A 14656-nucleotide genomic window follows, 5' to 3' on the forward strand; every position below is an offset into this window, starting at 1 on the left:
TTCTGTGAACATGGAATATCTTTATTTTTTGGTGTCCTTTTCAGTTTCTTGCATCAATATTTTATAGTTTTCATTGTAGAGATCTTTCACTTCGGCTAATTCGTAAGTATTCTATTTTATTTGTAGCTATTTTAAGTGGTATTGATTTCTTTTTCACATTGTTTTCTATTGACACATAAAAAAGCTACTGATTTTTATATGTTTGCATCCTGCAACTTTCTGAATTTGTTTATAATTTCTAATAGTTTTTTTGGTGGAGCTTTTGGGTTTTTCCAAATATGAGATCATATTATCTGCAAACATGGATAATTTGACTTCTTCCTTTCCATTTGGATGCCCTTTATTTCTTTCTCTTGCCTGATTGCTCCAGCTAGGACTTCCAGTACTACGTTGAATAACAGTGGTGAAAGTGGGTGTCCCTGTCATGTTCCAGATCTTAGAGGAAAGGCTTTCAGTTTTTTTTTTCAGTATGATACTGGCTGTGGGTCTGTCACATATGGCTTTTAATATGTTGGGGTATTTTTCTTCTATACCCAGTTTTTTGAGGGTTTTTATCATGAAGGGATGTTTAATTTTATCAAATGCTTTTTCAGCATCAATGGAAATGATCATATGGTTTTTGTCCTTCATTCTGTTGATATGATGTAGCACATTGATTAATTTGGGTTTGTGTGTGTTGAACCACTCTTGGTCCTTGTTCTTGTTTTATGCCTGTGATAAATCTCACTTGGTCATGATGAATTATCTTTTTTACGTGCTGTTGAATTCAGTTTGCTAGTATTTGTTGAGGATTTTTGTATTACTGTTAATCAGTGATATCAGTTTGTAGTTTTCTTTTTTTGCTGTGTCTTTGTCTGGTTTTGGTATTGGGGTAATCCTGTCCTCTTAGAATGAATTTGGCAGTACCCTTTTCTATTCTGTTTTTTGGAATAGTTTGAGTAGGATTGATACTAGTGCCTCTTTAGATGTTTGGTGGAATTCATCAGTGAAGCCATCAGATTCTAGGCTTTTCTTTTTTTTTCTTTTTTTTTTTTTTTTGAGACGGAGTCTCGCTCTGTCGCCCAGGCTGGAGTGCAGTGGCGCGATCTCGGCTCACTGCAAGCTCCGCCTCCCGGGTTCACGCCATTCTCCTGCCTCAGCCTCCCGAGTAGCTGGGACTACAGGCGCCCGCCACCACGCCCGGCTAATTTTTTGTATTTTTAGTAGAGACGGGGTTTCACCGTGTTAGCCAGGATGGTCTCGATCTCCTGACCTCGTGATCCGCCCACCTCGGCCTCCCAAAGTGCTGGGATTACAGGCGTGAGCCACCGCGCCCGGCCGGCTTTTCTTTACTAGGAGAATTTTATTACAACTTCAATCTCATTACTTATTATTAGTCTCTTCAGATTTTGGATTTCTTTATGCTTCAGTCTTGGTTAGATTGTATGTATCTAAGAATTTATCCATTTTCTTTCCTAGATTTTCCATCTTATTTTCATATAGTTGGTCATAATAACCACAAATGATTCTTTGAATTTCTGTGGTATCAGTTGTAACAGCTCCTTTTTCAGCTGTGATTTCATTTATTTGGGTCATCTCGCTCTGTTTTTTTTTTTTTTTTTTTTAGCTTGGCTAAAGATTTACCAATTTTGTTTAACTTTTCTAAAAACCAACTCTTTGCTTCATTAATCTTTTTTTTCATTTCAATTTCATTTATTTCTGCTGTGATCTTTATTATTTCTTCTACTAATTTCAGGTTTGGTTTGTGTTTGTTTCTCTAGTTCTTTAAATGCATCATTATGTTGTTTATTTGAAGTCTTTCTTCTTTTCTGGTGTAGGCACTTGTAACTATAACCTTCCCTCTTAGTACTGCTTTTGGTGTATCCCATAGGTTTTGGTATGTTGTTTCTATTATCATTTGTTTCCAGAAATTTCTCAATTTCCTTCTTAATTTCTTCATTGACACACTGGTCATTCAGGAGCATGTTGTTTAATTTGCATGTGTTTGTATAGTTTCCAAAATTCCTCTTGTTGTTGATTTCTAGTTTTATTTTATTGTGGTCAGAAAAGATGCTTGATATTATTTCAATTTTTTGAATGTTTTAAGATTTGTTTTGTGACTTAACATATGGTCTGTTCTTGAGAATGATCCATGTGCTGAGGAAAAGAATGTGTATTCCGCAGCCTGTGGATGAAATGTTTTGTGAATATCCATGAGGTCCATTTGTTCTGTGGTGCAGATGAAGTCCGATGTTTCCTTGTTGATTTTTTTTTTTTTGGTCTAGAAGATCTGTCTTATGCTGAAAGTGGGGTGTTGAAATCTCCACATATTTTTGTATTGGGGCCTATTTCTCTCTTTAGCCCTAATAACATTTGCTTTATATATCTGGGTGCTCCAGTGTTGGATGCATATATATTTGCAGTTGTTATATCCTCTTGCTGAATTGACCTCTTTATATAATGACCTTCCTTGTCTCTTCTTACAGTGTTTGTCTTGAAATCTATTTTGTCTGATATAGGTATAGCTACTCCTGTTCTTTTTTGCCTTCTATTGGCATGGAATATTTTCCCCATCTCTTCATTTTCTGTCTATGTGTGTCCTTATAGGTGAAGTGTGTTTCTTGTAGGCAACAGGTCATGGCCTTGTTTTTTCATCCATTCAGCCACTGTCTTTTGATTGGAGATATTAGTCCATTTACATTCAACATTATTATTGATAGTAATATTAAAAGACTGATACATTCTTATTCTTGCTATTTTGTTATTTATTCTCTGGTCGTTTTGTGGTCTTCCTTCTTTCCTTCCTTCCTGTCTTTGGTTTATTGAAGGTGATTTTCTCTGGTGGTATGATTTAATTTTTTGTCTTTTATTTTTCCTATATCTGTTGTATGGTTTTTGATTTGAGGTTATCATGAGACTTGCAAATACTATCTTATAAACCATTATTTTAAGCTGATAACAACTTATCACTGTTTGCATAAACAAATAAGCAAAAAGAAAACTAATAAAAACTCTACACCTTAACTTTGTCTCTCACTTTTTAACTTTTTGTTGTTCTTATTTGTATCTTACTGTAGTGTCTGTCTTGTAAAGTTGTAGCTATTATTTTTGATTGGTTTATCTTTTAGTGTTTCTACTTAAGAGTAATTTACATACCACAGTTATAGTGTTATAATATTCTGTGTTTTTTTCTATGTACTTACTCTTACCAGTAAGTTTTGTGCCTTCAGGTGATTTCTTATTGCTCATTAATATCCTTTTCTTTTTGATTGAAGTATTCCCTTTAACCTTTTTTTTGTAGGACAGTTCTGGTTTTGATGAAGTCCTTCAGCTTTTGTTTGTCTGGGAAAATCTTTATTTCTCCTTTATGTTGAAGGATGTTTTCCTGGATATACTATTCTAGCAAAAAAATTTTTTTTTCCTTCAGCACTTTGAATACGTCATGCCACTCTCTGCTAGCCAATAGGGTTTCCACTGGAAAGTCTGCTGCCAAATGTATTGGAGCTCCATTGTATGTTATTTGTTTCTTTTCTCTTGCTGCTTTTAGGTTCTTTTTTTTTTTTTTTTTAAATCTTTGGCCTTTGAAAGTTTGATTATTAACTGCCTTGAGGTAGTATTCTTTGGGTTAAATCTGCTTGGTCTTCTATAATCTTCTCATACTTGGATATTGATATTTTCCCCTAGGCTTGGGAAGTTCTCTGTTATTATCCCTTTCAATAAAGTGTCTACCTCAATCTCTTTCTCTACCTCCTCTTTGAGACCAGTAACTCTTAGATTTGCCCTTTTGAAGCTGTTTTCTAGATATTGTAAGCATGCTTTTTTTTTTATTCTTTTGTCTCCTCTGTGTGTTTTCAAATAGCCTATCTTCAATCTCACTAATTCTTTCTTCTGCTTGATCAATTTTGCTATTAAAAGACTCTGATACATTATTCAGTATGTCAGTTGGATTTTTTACCTCCAGTACTTTGGCTTGATTCTTTTTAATTATTTAAATCTCTTTGTTAAATTTATCTGATATAATTCTGAATTCCTTCTCTGTGTTATCTTGAATTTCTTTGAGTTTCTTCAACACAGCTATTTTGAATTTTTTCTCTGAAAGGTTTCATATTTGTGTTTCTCCGGGATTGATGTCTGGCACCTTATTTAGTTGGTTTGCTGAGGTCATGTTTTCCATGGGTGGTGTTGATGATTGTAGATGTTCATCAGGCATTGAAGAGTTAGGTGTTTACTTATAGTCCTTGCAGTCTGGGCTTATTTGTGCTTGTCCTGCTTGGGAAGGCTTTCCAGGTATTCAGAATGACTTGGGTGTTGTGATGTAAGCTGTATCTCCATTAGGGGGCACCCCAAGGCCACTAATGCTGTGGTTCTTGTAGATTTGTATAGGTACTACTTTGCTGGTCTTGGTTAAGATCCAGGACATTTCTCTAGATTACCAGGCAGATACTCTTGTTCTCTTCCTTTATTTTCTCCCAAACAAAAGTAGTTTCTGTCTCTGCGATGAACTACCTGTGGCTGGGGATGGGGGTGACACAAGCACCTCTGTGACCACCACTGGGACTGCACTGGGTCAGACCTGAAGTCAGCACAGCATGAAGTCTTGCCCAAGGCCTGCAGTAACCACTACTTGGGTGCTACCTATGTTTGCTCAAGGCTCTAGGACGGTACAGTCAGCAGGTGGCAAAGTGGGACAGACTTGTGTCCTTTCCTTCAGGGCGGCAAGTTCCCCCAGACCCCGGGTGGGTCCGGAGGTGTCATCCATGAGCCATGTACTGGAGTAAAAAACCTTAGACATCTACCTGGTGTTCTGTTGTACTGCTGCTGAGCTGGCACTCAAATCATGAGATGCAGGCCTTCCCGCTCTTCCCTCCGCTTTCCACAGGCAGAGGATCCTAACCCTGTGGACACCACCATCACAGGCCTATGAGGAGTGCTGCCAGGCTTCCACTGATGTTCACTTAAGGCCCAAGGGCTCTTCAATTAGCTTGAGGTGAATGTTGCCAGGTCTGAGACTCATCCTTCAGGGTGCTGGGATCCCCTCTGGACCAGGGCAGGTCCAGAAGTACCAACCTGGTATCTAAGGTGCACGACAAAGCTCCCTTTACTTTTCTCTGCTTTTCTCAAGCAGATGGAGTCTCTCCCCATAGCCACCACAGCTGAGAATGTGCTGTGTCTTACCTAAAGCCAGCACATCTCAGTGTCTCTCCTATGGCCCATGGAATACTACCTGGGTATTGCTGCTGATTATTCAGGGCCCAAGTGCTCTTTAGTCAGCAGGTGATGGGTCCTGCCAAAACTGGTTCCTTCCCTTCAAGGCAGCAAGTTTCCTTCTTGCCCAGGGTGTGCCTAGAAATGTCATTTGGGAGCTAGGGCCTGGAAAGGGGGCCTTACCACTGTGCCCTCTCCTACGGTGGCTGAGCTAGTATTCTAGATGCAAGACAAAGTCCTCTTTATTCTCCCCTCTCTTCGCCTCCCCTCCCCAAAAAGAAGGAGTCTCTTTCAGAGCTGTGAGCTATGCAGCCTTGATTTGGGGGAGTAGTGCAAGCACTCCCTTTGTTGCCTTGGCTGGTGTCTCAATTGGTCACATGCCCCACCCACCCCAGTACACTGCCTCTGAGGCCAGTTCAGCAGTAGGACTTGCTTAGGAATTGCTGTCATTGCAGCCTAGACTGACTTTCAAGTTTATTTAGAGCCCCAGAGCACTCCAGCCCGCCGTGGCGAGGCTTGCCTGAACTCAAATTCTGACCTCTGAGATGGGTGATTCCCCTCTGGCTATGGCTGGTCCAAGTGCTCCCTCTGTGGGTGGGCTTCAGCCAAGTACATACTGGTTCTGCTTTCTGCTATGACAGGGTAGCACTAAGTTCAATGCAATGTCTCACAATAGCTGCATCCTTCTTCCTTGAGTGCACAGATTCTCTGTGCCATGCAGCTGCTGCTGGAGGATGGGGGCAGGGAGGAGGGAGGTGTGGTGTCGGCAATTCAAGACTGTCTTTCCTACCCTTTATGGTGCCTTTCAGTAATATGAAGTGAAAACCAGGTACTGTGAGTGCTCACCTGATTTTTGCTTCTTATGAATGTACTTTTTGGTGTAAATAGGTGTTAAATTTGGTGTTCTGTTGGGGGGATGATTGGTGCAGGATTCTATTATGCCATCTTGTTTTTTCCCCCAGTCTTTGGTCTTTTCATATTTTCTTTTTTGTACTTGCTTTAGAATAAATTGACTATTTATATTCATTGCCTAATTTTCTATTGACTTGTGTATTTTTCTTGTGAAAGGTAAGAATTCTTTATATGTTACAGTTATTAATCATTTGTCATGTATGTTCATAATACTTTTCTTCCAAATCTATCATTTGTGTATGATCTCATTTATGATATATTTTTCAATTTTCCAATTCATTGATAAAGTTAATGATTTATACTTCTGTAATTCCTGGTGTTGAAGTAATTTATATTCCTGGAGTATACTCTACTTGATCATATGGTAGTATTCATTTGATAAGTTGCTAGGTTCTGTTTAGTTGTACTTTATTTAGGATTGCTGCATCTTTATTTGTTTTATAGATTGCATTTCTCTGGAATGACCACAGCAATATTTCCAGCCCTTGATGATCTTCTAGAACTTTGCCACTTCCCTGCATCAAGAGGTAAAATCCATTTCTGTTCTCTTGAATTTGAACTGGATTTTGCTTCAATGAATTGAGTGCTGAAGAATTAACACTCTGTGACTTCATGACTTGTTGGAAATTGTGAGGAATCTCAGGCCACATGGAGGGGCCAGTGAAGATGTTCCAGCTTATAGCCCCAGCTAAGGTTTCAACTAATAGCCAGACTCAACCACCAGGTATATGAATGAACCTTCAGATGATTCTAGTCTCCAGCCTTCAAGCTTCCCCAGTCGATGCTGAGTGGAGCAAAAAAAGGAATTATTCTCACTGAGCCCTGTCCAAATTGCAAATACCTGACAAAAATAAATATTGTTGTTTTAAGCCACTAAATTTTGGAGGAACTTGTTATGCAATCATAAAAACAGATTTTGTTATCCGGAAGTGAGTGCCACGTAACAGAAATCTAAAATGTGGTAGTGGCTGAAGCTAGACTAGACAGGATTAGACAGGACTAGACAGAGGGCAGAAGGTGAGAGGGCCTTGAGGTGACTGTGGAAGGCTGATGGACCTCAAGGGGGCTATCAGAGAGGGTTTAGAGGAGAGTGAAAAAATATCATTGGAGCTGGAGGAAAGAGGATCATTGTTAGGTAATGACATGAAGTTTGGCCACCTTATCACCTGTGGTAATGTGAAAAGCAGAAAATGGTGATTGTCTGGCTTCTTCTTGCTGCTTATAGTAAAATGATAGGAGAGAAGTAAGCTAAAGAAATAATTGTTAAATATAAAGGAGCCAGAACTTCTTGGACTTGAAAATAAAGCTTTCTCTTTTCCAGTTTTTCCTGATGGCAGAGAATTCTAAAATTAAGAAGAGTCTTTATGGAAGGAGAGCAAATCTAGGGTACTGTCATTAAAACATGGTTTATCATGAAGCCAAGGGAGTGATTGTAAAATCTTAGTTCTAATACCTCAGGAAATTTAATGTCATGCCTCACACAGACAGTAGTCTCTCTAATTATCTTAAGGACATGACATACCTTACAGATCCTCTTTATTAAAGAAAAAGTCCTTTGAGAATTTTAAGAGCATTGTCCCTCAGCACCCTTATAGGAAGCTCTAGGACTTATCTTGAAGAGATTTGTGGGTACAGGTTTTGTCTAATGGAGTGGATTATAAACAAGAAATCCACACAGTTTTTTGTTGCAAATTTTTTTTAGAGCAGTTTTAGTTTACACAAAATTAAGCTGAAAGTAGAAAGTTCCTATATTCTCCCCATTCCCCTCTCTCCCTAAAATTTCCCACACTATCAATATCCCTGACCAGAGTGGTACTTTTTTTTTTTTTTTTTTTTTTTTTACCATCAATGAACCTACCTTGGTACATCATTCTCACCCAAAGTCAATAGTTGACATTAGGGTTCACTCTTGGTGTTGTATATTCTATTAATACACCAATATGTTTTGACAAATGTATAATGACACATATCCTTCATTATAGTATCATATAAGGTAGTTCCACTGCCCTCCAGATCCTCTGTGCTCTGCCTATTTATCCTTACCTTCATATCCATGACAACCACAAATCTTTTTACTAACTGTTACAGCTTTGCATTTTCCAAAATATCATGTAGTTCATGTGGTAATAATATACATTTGTTTCTTCCATGTCTTTTTGTGGCTTAACAGCTCATTCCTTCTTAGCACTGAACAATATTCCAAACTCTGGATGTACCAGAGTTTGTTTATCTGTTCCTCTACTGAACAACCCTGGTTGTTCTCAGGGTTTGGCAATTATGAATGAAGCTGCCATAAACATCTACATGCAGGTTTTTGTGTAGACGTAAGTTTTCAACTCATTTGGGCATATACCAAGGAGCTTGCAATTACTGGATCATGTGGTAAGAGTGTGTTTAGTTGTGTAAGAAATTGCCAAACTGTCTTCCAAAGTGACTGTGCAATTTTGCATTTCCACCAGCAATGAATGACAGTTCCTGTTTCTCCACATCTTCACCATCATTTGGTCTTGGCAATGTGTTGGATTTTTGCCATTCTAATAGGTGTATAGTAGTATCACATTGCTGTTTTAATTTGCAGTTTCTAAGGACATGTGATATGGAACGTCTTTTCATATGCTTATTTTTCATTTGTATATCTTTAGTGAGGTGTCTTCATATCTTTTGTCTGCTTTTTGACTGGGGAATTCGTTTTCTTATTGTTGAATTTTAAGAATTCTTTGTATGGGATCTAATTAAACTAAAGAGCTTCTGCACAGCAAAAGAAACTACCATCAGAGTGAGCAGGCAACCTACAGAATGGGAGAAAATTTTTGCAATCTACTCATCTGACAAAGGGCTAATATCTAGAATCTACAAAGAACTCAAACAAATTTACAAGAAAAAAACTAACAACCCCATCAGCAAGTGGGCGAAGGATATGAACAGACACTTCTCAAAAGAAGACATTTATGCAGCCAACAAACACATGAAAAAATGCTCATAATCACTGGCCATCAGAGAAATGCAAATGAAAACCACGATGAGATACCATCTCACACCAGTTAGAATGGTGATCATTAAAAAGTCAGGAAACAACAGGTGCTGAAGAGGATGTGGAGAAATAGGAACACTTTTACACTGTTGGTGGGTCTGTGAACTGGTTCAACCATTGTGGAAGACAGTGTGGCAATTCCTCAGGGATCTAGAACTAGAAATACCATTTGACCCAGCCATCCCATTACTGGGTATATACCCAAAGGATTATAAATCATGCTGCTATAAAGATACATGCACACATATGTTTATTGTGGCACTATTCACAATAGCAAAGACTTGGAACCAACCCAAATATCCAACAATGATAGACTGGATTAAGAAAATGTGGCACATATACACCATGGAATACTATGCAGCCATAAAAAATGATGAGTTCATGTCCTTTGTAGGGACATGGATGAAGCTGGAAACCATCATTCTCAGCAAACTATCGCAAGGACAAAAATCCAACACCGCACGTTCTCACTCATAGGTGGGAACTGAACAATGAGAACACTTGGACACAGGAAGGGGAACATCACACACCGGGGCCTGTCGTGGGGTCGGGGGAGCGGGGAGGGAAAGCATTAGGAGATACACCTAATGTAAATGACGAGTTAATGGGTGCAGCACTCTAACATGGCACATGTATACATATGTAACAAACCTGCACGTTGTGCACATGTATCCTAAAACTTAAAATATAATAAAAAAGAAAGGAGATCAATGGTTGCCAGGGACTAGGGGGAGGGAAGAATGGGATTAACTGCATAATAGTTACAGAGTTTTATTTTGAGGTGATGAAAACATTTTAGAACTAGATAGAGATAGTGGTTGTACCATATTGTGAATGACTAATTGTGAATGTCACTTTATTGTTCACTTTAAAATGATTACTTTTACATTGTGTAAATTTCAACTCAATTTTGAAAATTTAAAAATGGAACAAGGGAGAGGATTTAGAAGGTTCTAAATGCTAAAAGAAGTTAATGATAGAATTCAGGTAGTGCGTATACAGGTGTTCACTGAAGTCTTTCAATTTTGCTGTATGTTTGAAATTTTTTATAATAAAAGTTCAGAGGGAAAAATGGAAAAAAAAAGAATTCTTTATATATTTAGGTTACAGTGCTTTATCAGATGTGTCTTTTGCATATACTTTTTCCAGTCAGTGGCTTTTCTTTTCTCTCTCTTGATCCACACAATTTTTTTAAAGGATTGTATCGTTTTATACTGAAAGGCATAGAGACAGTACAAAATGAGAAGAGGCCTTTGACCCCAAACTTCTGCATATGGGAAGCATGCTAAGAACATGGCTATTTTTTATGAAAAAAAAATAATTTAGAGGGTAGAACCAATAGCCCAGAGTGGAGAGCCAAGAGTCACAGTGAATCATTCTTAAACAGTACAACTGAGCCCTAATCAAGTACCAGTACCTTGTGCCCAGCTTGATTTCAAGCTTTTAATGGACCAATGACTTCTGTGTCTCCCCTTTCCTCCTTTTTTTTGGGAGTGTCTATAGCAGTTATCCTGTACTTGCTCCACCATTGTGCATTTGGTGTTTGTTGAGGCAGATAATTTTTCTTTTTTAGTTTATAGCTCTTGAGATTACAAGGAACTGTACATAAGGGGCTGTATTTGAGGAACTGTACCCAAGAAGTTCATCCATACCTGGACCTCAAGCCTCAGCCTGATGTTGTAGGTCTTGAGGGAGTGCATGAGTGTATTTTGCTGCTGTGGCTAGAGGGTGGACTGTGGTATTTTGCATTTTCCAAAACTGACCTCAGCAATATTTGTGGTCCCACATGCTCTTCTAAACTTTGTCACTTCCCAACAAGAGTTAGAGTTTATTTCCCCTCCCCCTGAACCTGGGCTGTACTTTGCACTGTTGAATAGAATGTGGTGGGAGTGAAACTATGGGACTTCCAAGGTGAGGTCATAAAAGATAGTACTGCTTCTGCCTAGCTCACTCAAGAACCCAGCCCCCATAGTGTGAGGAGGCCTAGGACAGTTACAGAAGCCATGTGTAGGTGTTCTGGCTCCAGCAAAAGTCTTATCTGACAACATCAACTACATGTTAGTGGGTGAGTATTCGTATGATTTTAGTCCCCAGACTTTGAGACACCCTAGCTGATGCTGAGGGGAGCAGAGATGAGGTATCCCCCTGATACCTGTCCTCATATTGTTGTTTTAGGTTACTAAGTATTGGAGTAATTTTTAAATATAGCCATAGTAACTGAAATAATTAGGTTCATAGTTTTTAGGTTTATTTTTATGTTAACTTTTGGTAATAAAATTATGTTGGCTTCGTGAAATGAATTGGGAAACATTTCATCTTTTTATTTGGTATGAAATAATTTAAATAACACTATAAATACCCGTTCTTTAAAAGTTAGGTAAAACTCAGATTTAAAGGTTTTTTTGGGTATAATGCTATTATTACTATTGTTATTTAAAATAATGGTTACCTTTCCATTTTTTTCTTTGCTAATTAGTCATTTTGGGTCTGCTTCTTGGTTCAATTTGGATTATTTGTATTCTCTAGGAAATTGTACATTTTTCTTTATTCCTAGTCTTGCTAATATTTTTTTCCCTCTTATATTCTGAAGCAGTACCATAAAGGGTTTATTTATATTTTTAGTTAAAAAAACTCTTGGAATTATTTATCAATTCTACTACTTTTTCCCCTTATATCGCCGATTACAACTGTTCATTCATCAACTCATTCACTCTTCGCTTTTCTTAAAAAAGTTCAGGTAAACATGATAATGTTTCTGCAGTTTCATTCTTCTTCGTAATGAAAGGATTTAGGGGCATAAATTTTTATCTAACTGTGGCTATTGCTGGGTTCCATACATTTTTATGTAAAGTATTCACCTTTTCAGTAGCCTCTAGAGTATTTGTAATTTTTCTCTTTGATCAAAAATTAATTTTGAAGTCATTACGATGTTTCAAGCTGTTTAAAAATTATTTGTAATATTATTGTATTATGATCAATGACTATGGCCTGTTACATGTTTACTTTGAAATATTTGTTATGGTTTACTTTGTGGAAATTTCTATAAAACTAAGAGCAAATATAATTCTTTCATTAAGGAAAATAAGATTCTATACATAGGTAGAAAACAAATCTTTTTTTTTTTCTATATTTTACTTTAAATTCCGGGATACATATGCAGAACATGCAGGTTAGTTACATAGGTATACATGTGCCATGGTGGTTTGCTGCATCTATCAATCCATCGTGTAGGTTTTAAGCCCTGCAAGCATTAGGTATTTGTCTTGATGCTGTCCCTCCCCTCACCCCCTACTCCACGGCAGGCACTGGTGTGTGGTGTTCCCCTCCCTGTGTCCATGTGTTCTCATTGTTCAACTCCCACTTATGAGTGAGAACATGCAGTGTTTAGTTTTCTATTCCTGTGTTAGTTTGCTGAGGATGATGGCTTCCATCTTTCTATGTCCCTGCAAAGAACATGATCTCCTTCTTTTTATGGCTGCATAATATTCCATGGTGTATATGTACCACATTTTCTTTATCCAGTCTATCACTGATGGGCATTTGGGTTGGTTCCATGTCTTTGCTATTGTAAGTAGTGCTGCAGTAAACATACGTGTGCATGTGTCTTTATATTAGAATGATTTATATTCCTTTGGGTATATGCCCAGTAATAGGATTGCTGGGTCAAATGGTATTTCTGGTTCTAGATCCCCGAGGAATCGCCACGCTGTCTTCCACAATGGTTGAACTAATTTACATTCGCACCAACAGTGTAAAAGCATTCCTATTTCTCCACAGCCTTGCCAGCATCTATTGTTTCTTGGTTTTTTAATAATCACCATTCTGACTGGTGTGAGATGGTATCGCATTGTGGTTTTGATTTGCATTTCTCTAATGATAGTGATGTTGAGCTTTTTTTCATGTTTCTTGGCCACATAAATATTGTCTTTTGAGAAGTGCCTGTTCATATTCTTTGCCCACTTTTTGATAGGGTTATTTTTTTTCTTGAAATTTAAGTTCGTTGTAAATTCTGGATATTAGACATTTCTCACATGGGTAGATTGCAGAAATTTTCTTCCATTCTGTAGGTTGCCTGTTCACTCTGATGATAGTTTCTTTTGCTGTGCTAAAGCTCTTTAGCTTAATTAGATTCTATTTGTCAATTTTAGCTTTTGTTGCAATTGCTTTTGGTATTTTAGTCATTAAATCTTTGCCCATGCCTATGTCCTGAATGCTGTTGCCTAGGTTTTCTTCTAGAGTTTTTATGGTTTTGAGTTTTACATTTAAGTCTTTAAAACATCTTGAGTTAATTTTTGTATAAGGTATAAGGAAGGGGTCCAATTCCAGTTTTCTGCATACGGCTAGCCAGTTTTCCCAACACCATTTATTAACTAGGGAATGCTTTCCCCATTGCTTGTTTTTGTCAGGTTTGTCAAAGATCAGATGGTTGTAGATCTGTGGCATTATTCCTGAGTTCTCTGTTCTGTTCTATTGGTCTATATGTCTGTTTTGGTACCAGAACCAGGCTGTTTTGGTTATTGTAGCCTTGTAGCATAGTTTAAAGTCAGGTAGCGTGATACCTCCAGCTTTGTTCTTTTTGCTTAGGATTGTCTTGGCTATATGGGCTCTTTTTTGGTTGCATATGAAACTTAAAGTAGTCTTTTCTAATTCTGTGAAGAATGTCAGTGGTAGTTTGATGGGAATAGCACTGAATCTATAAATTACTTTGGGCAGTATGGTCATTTTCATGATATTGTTTCTTTCTATCCATGAGGATAGAATGCTATTTCATTTGTTTGTGTCCTCTCTTATTTCCTTGAGCAGTGGTTTGTAGTTCTCCTTGAAGAGATTCTTTACGTTCCTTGTTAGCTGTATTCCTAGGTTTTTTTTTTTTTTTTTTTTTTGAGACAGAGTTTGCTCTGTCGCCCAGGCTGGAGTGCAGTGGCATGATCTCAGCTCACTGCAACCTCTGCCTCCTGGGTTCAAGTGATTCTTCTACCTCAGCCTCCTGAGTAGTTGGGACTGCAGGCATGCACCACCACGCCCGACTAATTTTTTGTATTTTTAGTAGAGATGGGGTTTCATCTGTTAGCCAGGATGGTCTCGAACTCCTGACCTCGTGATCTGCCTGCCTTGGCCTCCCAAAGTGCTGGGATTACAGGTGTGAGCCACTGTACCGGGACCATTCCTATGTATTTTGTTCTCTTTGTATCAATTGTGAATGGGAGTTCATTCATGATTTGGCTCTCTGCTTGTATACTGTCATATAGGAATGCTCGTGATTTTTGCACATTGATTTTGTATCCTGAGACTTTGCTGAAGTTGCTTATCAGCTTAAGGAGTTTTGGGGCTGAGATGATGGGGTTTTCTAAATATAGAATCATGTCATCTGCAAACAGAGACCATTTGACTTCCTTTCTTCCTATTTGAATACCCTTTTTTTCTTTCTCTTGCCTGATTGCCCTGGCCAGCACTTCTAATACTATGTTGAATGGGAGTGGTGAGAAAGGGCATCTTTGTCTTGTGCCAGTTTTCAAAGGGAATGCTTCC

General features: G+C 38.1%; 1 long non-coding RNA gene across 1 annotated transcript in view; it reads left to right on the forward strand.

Annotated features, from left to right (window-relative positions):
• The window catches only part of LOC134728891 (uncharacterized), an 80747-nt gene that overhangs the window by 31538 nt on the left and 34553 nt on the right, over positions 1–14656 (forward strand). The window contains exon 2 of the long non-coding RNA XR_010109750.1: positions 6541–6623. This is a non-coding gene — a long non-coding RNA (uncharacterized LOC134728891). The remainder of the gene's footprint in view (positions 1–6540; positions 6624–14656) is intronic.

The sequence above is a fragment of the Pan paniscus genome, chromosome 15, assembly GCF_029289425.2.
Source record: "Pan paniscus chromosome 15, NHGRI_mPanPan1-v2.0_pri, whole genome shotgun sequence".
NCBI lineage: Eukaryota > Metazoa > Chordata > Mammalia > Primates > Hominidae > Pan > Pan paniscus.